Here is a 15,393-nt window from a genome sequence, read left to right as displayed (position 1 = left end):
CTTTTCTTTCGACCAGCTCTCCACTGACACCAAAGCCGCGAGCTGGGCCCAGCTGTAACTTTGAGAAGCTGGGGGTCTGGGGTCGGGGGAGGGGGTGGCTTTTGGCTTCTTCAGAAATTCCTTGAGGTTCTGGCTTGGCCGTATCTGCCTGAGGTGCACAATGATGGAAAGCAACACACAGGGAGCTTTTCAGAGACTATTAAAGATGGTTTTAAATCCCAATGCCTGGCATCTGGTGCCCATCAAGGAAAGAGGAGTCACTGATACAACTGCAACTGGATGGAGGTAAAATGAAACAAAGCCTTGCATTTGGAGGCTAGGGACGGATTCTGCCTGATACCTCCCCAGAGAGGGCACCCAGCACTTCCCTGGTCCTACCTCTGCCTCAGCGGTCAGCCACGACACTGGCCACAAAAACCACAGTCACATAAAAAGATGTTCATCCTCACTAATCTAATTAAATATGTATATTATATATATACTAATATCATATTATTACATTACATTGTATAATATCATATTATGTTATGGTATATATTATATTATATTATATTATATTATATTATATTATATTATATTATATTATATTATTAGTATCTTCTTTGTGTTCTGGGCACAGGAATGAGGGGATGTACAAGAGTTAACAAAAACCAAACAGTGCCTGCCCCCATGGAGCTCACATTCTAGTTGTAGAGGCCAATAAGTCAGATAAATAAACAAAATATATATATACTATATGGGGATACTGCTAAAAAGAAAATAAAGCAAGGAAAGGAATAGGGAATGTTGTGTAGGGAGGAACTGAAATTAAGGTGGTTTGGTCAGGGCCACATGTATGATTCCATTTGTATAAAGTGTCCAGAAAAGGCAAATCTACAGAGACAGGAAGCAGCGTAGTGGTTGCCAGGGGCTGGGCTGGGAACAGAAACTAATGGGAACCAGAGCTAAGTGAGCAGGAGGGATCTTACTGAGGTGGTGGGAAAGTTCACGGTGATGTTGCACACCTTGGTAAAATTAAAAAAAAAAAATCACTGAATGGATCAGGGAAGCCCTCACTGAGGTGACATCTGAGTGGGCTGGAAGTGGGTGAGGGAGAAAGGCAGGAGGACACACAAGGAAGAAATATTTTGGGAAGAAGGTCAGGGCGGTGCAAAGGCCCTGAGGCAAGAGCAGCAGTGGCCTGGAGGAAGAGCACAAAGGCCTGTGGGCAGGAGGCGGTTTGGTGAGGGTGGAATGATTGAGATGGGGTAACAGAGAGGTGACAGAAAGATCAGGGAAGGCTTTTTAGGCCGTTTGGGAAGGACTTCAGTTTTTACTTTTAGTAAGAAAGGCAACCACTGGAGGAGGGATGTGATTCGACTCATGGGTTGGATCATTCTGGCTGCTGGGCTCAAAAATGAAGTGTAGGGAGACAAACGCAGATGATGCCGGGAGACCAGTTAGGAGGCCTTTGCCTCCTGAGTTGAGAAGTGGTGGTGAGGTGGACATGGGTGACGGCAGCTGTCAGGGTGAGAAACAGTCAGTTCCTCCAAGGTCTCTCGAAGGTAATGAGGGCAGGACATGTTGATGGACCGGGTGGGGGTTGTAATAGAAAGAATGGCGTCAAGGAGGACACCCAGGTTTTCAGCCTGAGCAACACCAAATCTCCATCTCCATTGCCTTAGATGGAAAGCTGATAGCTCAGCTTTTAACATGTTAATTCGAGGATGCTGATTAGACATCTAGAAACACGGTCTCAGGTTGCCCGGAGAAAGGTCCAGGGTGCAAGTCATAGGTGAACGGACCAAATTTAAAGCCGTGAGGCTGGATGAGATCATGAAAGGAAGAGGTATAAATTAACAAGTGGATGCAGGACTAAGCCAACTTGGGGTATCCCAAGGCTTCTGGACCAGCGAGGAGAAAACCAGCAAAGGAGACTGGAAAAGAGTGACTGGAAAGATAGACAGAACACCAGCCGGGCGTGGTGTCCTGAAAACCAAGTGAAAAGAGTAGGTCAAGTTGGAGGGATGGATTCCTTGTATCCAGTCTGCAAGGCAAGTGAGTTGGAAGTGAGAACTGACCCTGGATGGAGTCACACGGAGGTGACCGGAGACCTGGTACAGCATTTGCAGCAAGGCAGCAAGGACAAAAGTTTACCCAGGAGTTCCTCAAGAAGGAAAGGGAAAGGAGAAAAGAAAAGAGATGCAAATTAAAATAACAAAGAGAAATCACTGTCACAGCAGAACAGACTAGCAGAGGTTAAAAGACTGGTAATGCCCAGCGCCACTGGGGGAAGGGAAACAAGTACACGTGCACACACACGGTGGGTTGTGTAAACGGGTCCAGTCTTTGCAGCAGACCCAGGCCACAGATATCACAGAACTTGCAGCGTGCCTGCCTTTGGACCCAGCAATGCATGCCTAGGAATTTACTACCCTAAGGGAAAAAAAGGACAGGAGAACAAAGATATCATTACAAGAATTTACTGAAAAGTCTTGCTTGTAGTAGTAAAGACGCAGAAACGGCCAACAATAAAAGATCTGTTAAACTATGGTGCATTCATACCAAAAAATGCTGTTGTAGCCATTAAAAGGATCTAGTTTCATTGAGGTAGAAAAACTGGGTGGAAAAAAAGCAAGTTATAAAGCAATATGTAGAGTGAGTTCCCAATTTGGGGAAAAAGTTAGACACTCACACCTATATATATATATATTATATATATATATATAAAAAATATATATATATATATATAATATATATAATATATATATATAGTTGACATACCCCCAAAAAGCTGAGTGGATATATAACAAAGTATTAACCGGGTTAGCTCTGAATAAAAAAATTTCCATGTACCTTCTCAATTTTGCTGTGAACTCTAAAATTGCTCTCAAAAATTGTCTTTAAAAAATGAAAACAGGGGCTTCCCTGGTGGCGCAATGGTTGAGAGTCCGCCTGCCGATCCAGGGGACACGGGTTCGTGCCCCGGTCTGGGAAGATCCCACATGCCGCGGAGCAGCTGGGCCCGTGAGCCATGGCCGCTGAGCCTGCGTGTCCGGAGCCTGTGCTCCGCAACTGGAGAGGCCACAACAGTGAGAGGCCAGCGTACCACAAAGAAAAAAAAAAAAAATGCGAACATTCAATGGAGTTCATAATAACGGAACAAGATTTGGTAGCTTCGTGGGGGGAAAAAAAAGAATTTCCAGTGATTTTTAACCTTCTCCTTCTTTGGAAGGCAGTATATGCAGAGGTTGCAGGCAAAGTCTCTGAGACCAAAAAGGCCTGGGTTAAATCCCAACTCTGCCACCACCTACTATGTGATCTTGGGCAAGTTACATAAAATCTGCCTATTTCCTCATTAAAGGGGATGGCAGTACAACCTACATTATAGGTATGCAGGAGGATTAAATGGAAAGAATAGATATAGACATAGATAGATAGATAGAGATCAAGAATTCAGAACAATGCCTGATACATACTTAGCACTCACAATGTTCTTTGTCTTTTTTTTCAATAAGCATAAAACAACAATAATAATCAGAAAAATAACAGTAACATTTTCAGTTTTAGGAGCATACGTTGCTTTTATTATCAGAAAAAATATTAATAGTCAGCCTCCCCTGCCACATATCCACATGCTCCATATTCTCAGATACAACCAAGTGTGGATCAAAAATATTCAGGAAAAAAAATTCCAGAAAATTCCCAAAAGCAAACTTTGAACTTGCTGTGCTCCAGCAACTATTTACAAAGCACTTACATTGTATTGGGTATTATAGATAATCTAGAGATAATTTAAAGTATACGGGGGTATGTACATAGGTAATATGCAAATGCTATGCTATTTTATATAAGGGACTTGAGCATCTGCGGATTGTGGTATGGGGGGTGGGGGGGCACATCCCAGAGATACAATTATACTATTTTCAATTTGGGGAGCAAGAGAGAATTTCTCAGAAATCTTCTGTGAGTATTCCATGAGACTGAAATAACTAGGTCTTAGTGGTTTACCAGGCTCATAAAAGTAACTACTTGGCTATGCAGAACTGGTTTGGCCATTCTCCCATCAGGCCTAATCAAGGCACTGGAGTTTGTAGCTATGCCCTAAATAATAGCTCCCTACCAGCTTACAGGACTGTCACATCCTTCCTTTCACTTTTGTCTCTTGCCCGCCTCCTCCTCATCTGAAGAAACAGTGAATAATTTCTCAAACTTAAATTTAAAATTGTTTTTAACTTAGGAGCAATTTTTTAAAAAGTTTCTCTCTTCTCCTCTGACTCAGGTTCCAAGGATCAGTGGTTTATTTCTCTTTTTGTTGAAAAACTGGAAAAACAGTGTGGTGTTTACTTTAAAATAAATGCATGCACTGTCTGTCAGGCCTGCCTCCTTGAGATGCATGGCCCACCCACCAGAACACTTCATCCTCATGGAAGAGGGAGGGAGGTGGTACAGCACTCGTGACTGGCCTATCTGTTCTTGGAACATAAAGTGCAGTAACAACCCTCTGCTTATAAGATTTTTAAATAAATAGGGAGCTGTTTGCTTTTTCTCCCTCTCTCATTTTTTTTTTTTTTAAATCTGGGAGACACACATGGGGAAAGAAAACAGACACGCATAGAAAACGAAGAGCATAAGCAAAAAGCTTTTCGAAGGTACTTCATTTTTCACAGTGGTCTGGGGACAGCAATTCTCTAACCGCCTCCTGTGCATATAGAAATGAGTAAAGATGTGGATGATGGTGAGAGCCAGGGCTCTAGTGGGGAAAGGAGGAAAGTTAGGAAGAACTCTGTGAGGTTGAATTAGAATTGGAGATTTTAGCATAAACTCATCACCTTGAATATATAGACACAGAATAGATATTTATGTGTGTGTGTGTGTATACATAAAGTCTTTCAGGAAAAATGAAGGCTCAAGAGCCAAGAAAGTTTTGAAGAAAAAGAGCAGTGAGGGGATTTCCCTGGTGGTCCAGTGGTAAAGAATCTACCTTCCAATGCAGGGGACACAGGTTCAATCCCTGGTCGGGGAACTAAGATCCCACATTCCGCGGGGCAACTAAGCCTGCATGCCAGAGCTCGCGCGCCTCAACAAGAGAGCCCGCGTGCCACAAACTACAGAGCCCACACGTTCTGGACCCCCGCGCGCCACAACTAGAGAGAAGCCCGAGTGTGGCAACGAAGAGACAGTGCGCCACAACGAAAGATCTCGCATGCCTCAATGAAGATCCCGCATGCTGCAACTAAGACCCAACGCAGCCAAAAAAATAAAAATTTTAAAAAAAAAGCAGTGAGAATAGGTATGTCCAAACTGATACTGGCACTCCCTCCAGTGAAAACAGTGACACCGTAAAACCCATAAGGAAAAAATACAACTAGATCCTTGGCCTACACCATACACCAAAAAAACCTCCAGATTGATTAAAGGGTTAAACGTTTAAAAACTAAATAAAGAAAACCAGCACAAGTGTCAGTGTAAGGAAGGTATCTAACTGTATTTTTTTCCCAAGTGGTAACTCAGTGGTTCTAAGACTTGAACCGGCATCAGAATGCCCTGGAGCATTTGTTAAAACACACATTGCTGGGCCCTATCTCCAGGTTTTCTGATTCTGTAGGACTGGGAGAGGGCCTGAGAATTTATGTTTCTAATATGTTTCCAGGTGACGCCTATGCTGCTGATCTGGACACCACACTTTGAAAACCACTGGGTTAACCAATGGTCCCAATTTGTTCACCTTTCTTTACTGATTTTAAATGCCACCTTTATCACATAGTAAATTCTATCTATGTTGGATGATGTTTGGAAAAAACTATATGATGGGGACATGTCCAAAGGATACAGGAGGGGTTCCCTGGTGACGCAGTGGTTGGGAGTCCACCTGCTGATGCAGGGGATGCGGGTTCGTGCCCCGGTCCGGGAGGATCCCACATGCCGCGGAGCAGCTGGGCCCGTGAGCCATGGCCACTGGGCCTGCGTGTCCGGAGCCTGTGCTCCGTGGTGGAAGAGGCCGCAGCGGTGAGAGGCCCATGTATCGCAAAAAAAAAAAAAAAGGATACAGGAGCAAGCTTGAAGAGGCACCCACTGGCCAAACCAGGGATATTTTGAGCATAAAATAATGGCAGGAATAAATTATAACCCATGCATAAAATAAGAATCCATGAGTTGAGACTGATAATACATACCTACATAAAGGAAAAAGAAAAGCTCTTCCTTGCAGCAGTATGTCAACTAATAAATGTAGAAGGAATGACTAAATTGGGAAAAAAATTTTGCGACCATCAGAATATTAACTGATTCAGACAAAAATCATTAATGAATGCAAATACTAGTAGGTGAAGGTGTGATGAGGAACAGATATTTACATAGTCTCAAAGTATGGTATCTCCCCATAAAAAACGTCTTAGTTATAAAGAGAAAATAGTCATTTTACAGTGGAGAGCCTGGCAGACACAACCCTAACCCAATGGTCAAAGTTCACATCATCAATAATGAAACAAGCTGAGTTGTGTGCCCCCTGATCTGACACACTGAGAAGGACGCAACATCACTTCTGGAATGCTCCTGCCAAAAATGTGTAGTACTCTGAATCTAAACTGAGGAGATTCTACAAAAAGACAGCCTGAACTCTTTAACAATGGCAGTGTCATCAAAGACAAAAATAGGCTGAGGAACTGACTCCAGATTTAAGGACAACCAAAGGTAATGCACAATCTTGCATGGGATCCTGGAAATCACCTGAAGTGCATTTTTGCAACAATTAGAAAATACAAATTACATAACAATACTGTAAAAATGTTAGATTTCTTGATTAGGTTCATTTATAGTGGTTAGGCAAGTAAATATCCTTCTTAGGAAACACACATTTAAATATTCAGGGACAAAGATGTATAAGATTTATAATTTAAAATGATTCAGCAAATCACCATACATACATATACAGACATACAGACGATGTTAAGGCAAATGCATCAAAATATCACCACATGGATGAAGAGTATAGGGGAGTTCTTTGTCCTAGCCTTGTAACTTGTCTCTGAATTTGAAATTATTTTAAAATAAAGAAGTTTGGATATATTTTTTTAATCTACTTCAAGCCATATTTCCCTCCTTGAAAGCAGGACAATCTGGTAGTGCCAAGGTCTGCAGTGTTGATGAGTCCAACTACCAGAGAGGAGAGCTACAAGAGAAAAGTGGGTCTCAACTCCTATCTGCTACCAAGCCAGAAAGAAATGAAGATCATCCAGTGGGCGGGTATGGATGAAACATGCTGGTGACTACTGGGGGTTGGGGATTATGTTTGAAAATTCCCCTAATAAAAAGGTTTTTAAAAATCGGTGTTCAGGGCTTCCCTGGTGGCGCAGTGGTTGGGAGTCCACCTGCCGATGCAGGGGACACACGTTCGTGCCCCAGTCCGGGAAGATCCCATATGCCGCGGAGCCGCTAGGCCCGTGAGCCATGGCCGCTGAACCTGCGCGTCCGGAGCCTGTGCTCCGCAGCGGGAGAGGCCACAACGGTGAGAGGCCCGCGTACCGCAAAAAAAATAAAATAAAATCGGTATTCAGGGTACTTCCCCGGTGGCCCAGTGGCTAAGACTCCGTGCTCCCAAGAACTCCAGACGGGGCCAGGGTTCGATCCCTGGTCAGGGAACTAGATCCCACCTGCCGCAACTAAGAGTTCGCACGCTGCAACTAAAGATTTTGCAGGCAGCAACGAAGATCCCACGTGCTGCAACTAAGACCCGGCGCAGACAGACAGATAAGTAAATAAATAAATAAATAAATTTAAAATTCGTATTCATTCAATTTTTTTAAAAATAAATTTTATTATTATTTTTTTTTAAAGCATTGGTTCTTGCTTCGGGGACTTAACTTTTTTTAAGATTTTTTAATTTTTATTTTATTGTATTTATTTATTCTTTATTTTTTGGCTGCATTGGGTCTTAGGTGCGGTACACAGGATCTTCATTGCAGCATGCAGGATTTTTTGTTGCAGCTCGCGGGCTTGTCTCTAGTTGTGGCATGTGGGTTTTCTCTCTCTAGTTGTGGTGCATGGCCTCTGTAGTTTGCAGCATGCAGGCCCTCTAGTTGTGGTGTGCAGGCTCAGTAGTTGTGGCACGTGGGCTTATTTGCCCCACAACATGTGGAATCTTAGTTCCCCGGTCAGAGATCAAACCCCTGTTCCCTGCATTGGAAGGCAGATTCTTTACCACTGGACCACCAGGGAAGTCCCCAAAAAATAAATTAAAAAAAAGCAATAGTCAAACTCAAAAGCTGGCTTCCACACAGAGATGACTAGAACCATCCTTAAGAACCAAACCAGGACTTTTGGTCAAGTCCTCCGTGCAGCCACTGCCAGGTCAATGTCCCTGCAGAGTCAGCCAAGGCTGACCATTACGTAACTGCTGGACTCGAGTAAAACCCTCCACTGCAGCATCCCTCGACCAGGGGGAGGCAGGAAACATCAGCTGGGTCTCCCAGTCAACCTCCAAGTCCACCCAGGGGAAAACAAGGGAGCAAATGAAAGAATGAATTATGTCCCATGGAGCAGAAAAACACCAGGTGGGGTAACCGCTACCCGTCACTCCCTTTCCCAGGAAAAGTGGTTTCAGGAAGACCCGGCCACAATGAGAGGAGTCACCTCACCTACTGTAACCCACTACCCTACGAAACCGTATTCATACTTAGACACCACTCTGCAAACATTTCCCGTCCAGCAGCTCCCCAAGGAGCGCAGGCTCCAAGACTGTGGTGCTGGAAAATGTCACATGTTAATAATGGCCTCCCCACTCCACACCCGCAAAGCTTTTGCATTTGTCCAGTCTTAGAATTCTCTCTTGGAACAACCTCAGGGCTGCCTCTCAGTTAGGCAAGGAGGTCCCATATCAGGAAACTGGGTCTCTGCTGTCCATCTCTGGGATTTGTACCTCCCAATCTTTGGGAAGGAAAATATCAGAGGAGACAGAATAATAACTACCATTACTACTACTACTACTACTATAGTATGAACATGTGTCACATACTGTTGTTAGCTCACTTAATCTCAAAACAATATTTTACAGACAAGGAAACAGAAGCACTGAGAAGTTAAGTGTCTGATGTACAAAGCTGGTGGAATCAGGATTCAAACCCCGGGAGTCTGACTCCAGAGTCCACATGTTCTTAACCACTTCTCTACATGACAGATTTGCAATCATCAGAAACAGCCTTGCTCTATACAGAGGGCTTTAGGAAACACAGCCAGAATATTATCTATATTGTCATCCTAGATATGTTTTTCTAAGAAAAAGCAGCCCACTGCCCAAATTTTCCATCAGATTCGGATCTGATGTGCCTCACTACTAAACCCAGCCACACACTCAAAGTGCTAAGGCTGGCGTCAGCAAGAGCAGTAGAAGCTGCAGCCACTGCCACAAGCAACACAGCCCCTGGGAGCCATAGGAAACATCCTCCTGAATCACGCTGGGCTCAAAGAGAAAATCACAAGAGCAATTACAAAAAAGGAGCAGAACACAGCAAAATGTAGGGGATGGCAAATTGGTTCTCCACCAGACAGTCTCTACTAAAGCTAAACATACATCCACCCTATGAAACAAGTCCCCAAGATAGATATAGATAGATAGACACATAGATAGATTTAACAGAAGTGTATGTCTGTGTCTTCCAAAATTCTTGTAGAAGAATGTTCACAGCAGCTTTGCTCACGATGGCTAAAAACTGGAACTAACCCAAATGTCTACCAACAGGAGATGAGACAAATAAATTGTGGTATATTCATACAATAGGATACCATACCCCAGTAAAAAAAAAACAAACTCTCATTACATGCAAAAGCACAGATGAATTGATTTCACTGATACAAAATTCAAGAATAGGCAAAACTAATCAATAGTGATCAACAGTGATAAAATTCAGAATAGTTGTTATCTCAGGGCAGGGCAAGCAAGGGACATGGGGAAATTTCTGGGGTTCTGGGAATGTTCTATCTCTTGATTTGAGTGGTGATTACACAGATGTGAACACATGTAAGTATTCATTGAGCTGTCTCACTTAAGATTTGTGCACTTTTCTTTAACAGAAAAAATTTTGAATACAAAGTGGGGTAAAAATCAAAGACAAATTTAAAGCAAGAATGTTTTTATTATTAAATAAGATGGGACAAAAATAAATGCACTAAGCTTTCAACTCAAAAAGCTATAAATGACTGACTATTGAATAAATAAAGCAAAAAGATGAAAAAAATTAACCAAGTTAAAAATAGAAATTAACATTAGAAAACATGGTATAATTGATAAATAAGTCCAAGTAGTTGTCCTCTGAAAAATAAATTAAAAGCCAAAAGTTAAAACAAGAATGTTTATGCCAGTCAAGAAAAAAAAATGGGGAAAAAACACACAAATACCAACATTTTTAAGTGAGAAAAATTAGAAACATTTTAAAAAATGAGAATGCTATCTCAAATCTTTATATTAATAATTTGAATATCTCATGAAACAGTTTTCTTAGAATATATGAATTAACAAAATTGACACAAGATGAATCAGAAAAGCTGAACAAACCAATCATTATGGGGAAAGAACTGAAAAAGTCATCAAAGAATTATTTCAGAGAAAGCTGCCAGACCTAGTTGGTTTTATGGGTGAGCTCTTTCCTGCACTCATGGAACAGATAATTCCCATGTTATAGAGTCTATTCCCGAAGTTGGAAAGCACTTCAATTTACTTTATAAAATTAGCCTAGACTTGATTCCAAAGATGACAAAAATAGTACAAAACTATAAACAAATGTCACTTATGAATTAGATGGAAAACCCCCAAATAAAATATGAACATGTAATTCTAAAAAAATTTTCAAGGAATAATCTACCATGAGCAATTAGGTATATTCTAGAAATTCTAAGGTTGTTACTACAAGGAAATTAATGTAATACATTGAAAGGAGAAACATATAATTATCCCAATGGTTGCTTAAAAGCTATTTGCTGCATGCTGCAACTAAAAGATCTCGCGTGCCACAACTAAGACCCGACGCAGCCAAATAAATAAATATTTTTTAAAAGATAAAATAAAAACATTTGCTCAAAATTCAACCCTTATCCTGATTTTTTTAAAAAGACAACAATGATTAGTAAACCAAGAAGACAGGTTACCAACTAATACCCGACCTGACACCTGAAGAAGTCACTATAAGCTTAGTTATTAGGGGAGAATGCCCACTCCATCACCACTAAAACAGGAAGTTGTATACAAAGCAACTAACAAAGAAAAAGAAGTAAAATTATCTCCTAAGACGATCAAAATTTTTGATCTTAGAAACCACATAAACGTCTACCAAGAAAATCCAAAAGAAACTGTTGAAAACCTATACTAAGAATTCAGCAAGTGACTGATTATATAAAAGAAAATACAGAAACAATAGTCATATACCAACAACACTAAGTTAGAAGACATAATAGAAAAAGATCCCACTGAAAATAATATCAAACCTCTTTTAAAAACTAAAAGAATCTATCTGAAGATAACTTCAAAATGATTTGAGTGAATTTAGAGACATTCCATGTTCCTGGTATGAAAATTCTCCATAAAGAAACTTTACATATGATAGATTCCAACAAAAATCTCAAGAGATTGGGGGTAGGAGAATAGGAAGAGGGGAGAACCTGACAAAATAATGTAAAATTCATGTGATGATGTCATCCATGCAAAGAAAAGAGGCAGGAAGATTTTGAAAAGAAGAGAAACTTGAACTGTCAGATATTAAAAACATAACATAATGTTATACTAGCTAAGGCAGAGTGATTTGAAAAGGCTGATAAAAAACAGCAATGAATGGAAAGTCCCAAACAGGCCCAAATATACATATGTTTTTAATATATGCTTAAGGTAGCAACTCAGATCACTGGGGATATAGATAGGTTATTTAATAAGTAGTGCTAAAGTAATCAGTTAACTATTCAGGAAAAATTAAATTAGATCCCTACTCACACTGTACACAAAGATAAATTCATTTGGATGAAGAATTAAATTAAAAAAATAAAATCACAATGAACTAGGGGAAAATAGAGATGATCATTTACCTGATCTCAGAATAAAGGAAAGCCTTCCAAAACATAAAAGAAAAGGCTGAAAATATAAAAGGTAACAGACTTGACTACAGAAAGTTTAAAACATCTGTATGGAAAAAAGAAAAAGCCTGAAAAATTAAAATGCAAATGAAAAACTGGGAAAACACAAATTACAAGACAAAGAATAACAGCCTTAACATATAAAGAGCTCTCTCAAAACCAAAAGAGAAAAATGCACATTTCAGTAAAAAAATGAGCAAAGGACATTAATAAGGCAATAAACACACTTTAAAAACATTCAGGGCTTCCCTGGTGGCGCAGTGGTTGAGAGTCCGCCTGCCGATGCAGGGGACACGGGTTCGTGCCCCGGTCCGGGAAGATCCCACATGCCGCGGAGCGGTTGGGCCCGTGAGCCATGGCCGCTGAGCCTGCGCGTCCGGAGCCTGTGCTCCACAACGGGAGAGGCCACAACAGTGAGAGGCCCGCGTAAAAGAAAAAAAAAAAAAAATCAGTCTCCTTGAGTAAATTACAGCTTTAAAAAAGGTGGAGTGGAGGGGGAGTGGGGGGACTTCAAAGACATAACCACCAAATGCAATGAGGGGACGTTGCCCAAATCCAGGTTGGGGCAAACCAACTGTAAAACAACACTTTGAGATAGATGGTGAAATCGAATATGAACTGGGTATTAGGTGATAATGAGGAATTCGTGTAAATATTGCCAGGTGTGATAATGGTACAGTAATTATGTTAACAAAAGTCCTTTTTTAATGAGATGCATGCTGAAGAATCTAGGATAAAAGGTTGAAACACCTGTAATTTACTTTAAATACTGCAACCAAAAAGAAATAGATGAAGCAAATCTGGCAAAATGTTAATTATAAAATAGGCTAAAAATATATATATATTTTTTTACAAATAAATCCAATAAATGTTAAAGTGCAATAGAAACCAGCCATCTCAGCTACTGCTGATGGAAGGATAAATGGGTAGAACTTTTCTGGAGGGTAATCTGGCAATGTGTCCAAAACCTTGAAAAATGTTTAAATCCAGCAACACTATGTTCAATAATTTAATACACATTTTTAACAATTGGTATAAAGATTTGTAAACTTATAAGTTTATCAAAATAGCATTATTTGTGACTGAAATACTGAAAACTACCCAAATGTTCAACCTTAAATTTTCACACAGCCATCTGATAAGACTACTACCAGACAGTCATCAAAAACTGACTTTTGAGGAACAATTAAATATTTTATGGTACAACAGCTATGGAAAACAGTATGGCGGTTCCTCAAAAAATTAAAATAGAATTACCATGTGATGCAGCTATTCTACTTCTGAATATATATCCAAAAGAACTGAAAGCAGGGACTTGAAGAGATATTTGGACACCCATGTTCACAACGGCACTGTTCACTACAGGCAAAAAGTAGAAGCAACCCAAATGTCCTTGGATGGATGAATGGATCAACAAAATGCGGCATACAATGCAATATTATTCGGCATTAAAAAGGTGATTCTGGGGACTTCCCTGGTGGCGCAATGGTTAAGAATCCGCCTGCCAATGCAGGGGACACGGGTTCGAGCCCTGGTCCGGGAAGATCCCACATGCCGCAGAGCAACTAAGCCCATGCACCACAACTACTGAGCCTGCACTCTAGAACCCACGAGCCACAACTACTGAGCCGTCCAGCGGTTAGGACTCCGTGCTTTCCCTGCCGGGGGCCCAGGTTCAATCCCTGGTCAGGTAACTAAGATCCCACAAGCCGTGCAGTGTGGTCAAAATAAAATAAAATAAAATTTAAAAAGAAAGAAAAAAAAGGTGATTCTGATACATACCACGTGAAAGAGGCTTAAGGACATTATGCTGAGTGAAAGAAGTCAGACACAAAAGGGTAAATACTGTATGATGCCACTCATATGCAGTACCTAGAGTAAGCAGATTCATAGGGACAGAGAGTTGAATGGTGTGGGTTGAGAGAAGGGAGGGAGTTACTGTTTAACGGGTACAGAGTTTGCGTTTAGCAAGATGAAAAAGTCCTGGAGACGGATGGAGGTGATGGCTGCAGAATCCTGTCAATGTACTTAATGCCACTGAATTGTACATTTAAAAATGGTTAAGACGGTAAGTTTTACGTTATGTGTTTTTTTTAATCACAATTAAAAATAAAGATATAGTAATACATTTTAAAGAGAAGAATGCATGTTGCAAAATAATAAGTTCATGTATGATCTCAATTTTGTTTCACTGATGTCTTAAATATTAATACACTGCACACAGGGAAAAAAGGCTCAGAAAGGCATGTATCAAAATGTTAACAATAATTATCACTAGGTACTTTGCTTCCAGGAGAATTTTATCTTCTTTGTGTGTCTGTGTGCTTTTGTGTGATTCCCAAGTTTTCAACAATTACTTTTGTAATTGAAAGCAAAAGTATGCCAACTGGACAAATGAAAAAGGAGAGAAAAGGACACTCATGTCGCTTGCTGATCCTAATGTGAGAATGCCCACAAGTCTATTTCCAAATGACATAGTAAATATAATCCTCCTTGAGAATCAAATTATAAAAGGCAGGCTAGCATTTGGGAAAATAAAGACCGACTCAGAAGACAGAGCAGCGGGGTGTTCCCTGCAGAATTAGAATAGAGGCAGATCCTCATTTCAGACGATTCCCGAGTCCAGAGTGGGTTCACCATATCAGTGTGTGCCCAGCAGAAAGAAAAAGACCGGGGGAGCCTCACACCCCATTCAAGAGGCCCATCAGAAAGGACAGGCTCAGAAAGGAAAGACTCTTGAATCAAGCAGCACTCTCCCTGGGACTCGGGGCTCCCCACCCACACATCTCTCTTAAACTAAATCCACGTTCAGAAAATATTTGCTAGACAGCACACATCAAGAAAAGAAGGAGCCTTTCTTTCTGTGGCATTCCCTCGCCACATCTGGTACTGCTCTGAATAGAGGCTTTATGAGGGAGGATCCAGATACCTCCGCCATGGGTTACTCCACTGACCACAAACAGCAATAAACAGACGTGAGGATTTAGATTTCCGTGCAGCCGAGGCATGCTGAATAATCATGATAGAGCTTCCACTGCATTCCAACAACCAGGAAATGTTTATCGAGCGCCTTCTAAGCACAGGGCACCATTTGTAACACCATTCCACGCAGACAGGCAGGCACACATGTACACACCCACCCACAGACGAAGCTCCTTTGTTGTGTTTGAGGGATCAGACTAGGAAAGTAATGATTTAGGCTGGAGGCATTTGACAGTTTGATTTTACACGTCACACATCAGGATCAGGAAAAGAGGGGCAGAGGGAAAGTATGCAGCCCTGAGGAAGGATCAAGGGGGG

The 15,393-nt window shown here is 41.0% G+C and overlaps 1 protein-coding gene across 2 annotated transcripts in view; it reads right to left on the bottom strand.

Annotated features, from left to right (window-relative positions):
• Positions 1-15,393, bottom strand: part of WWP2 (WW domain containing E3 ubiquitin protein ligase 2) — a 144,225-nt gene that overhangs the window by 98,962 nt on the left and 29,870 nt on the right. The window lies entirely within an intron of this gene.

Source organism: Globicephala melas, chromosome 19, assembly GCF_963455315.2.
Source record: "Globicephala melas chromosome 19, mGloMel1.2, whole genome shotgun sequence".
NCBI classification, from domain to species: Eukaryota; Metazoa; Chordata; class Mammalia; order Artiodactyla; family Delphinidae; genus Globicephala; species Globicephala melas.
The sequence above is the reverse complement of the archived record's forward strand: the minus strand, read 5'-3'. Positions and strand labels throughout refer to the sequence as shown.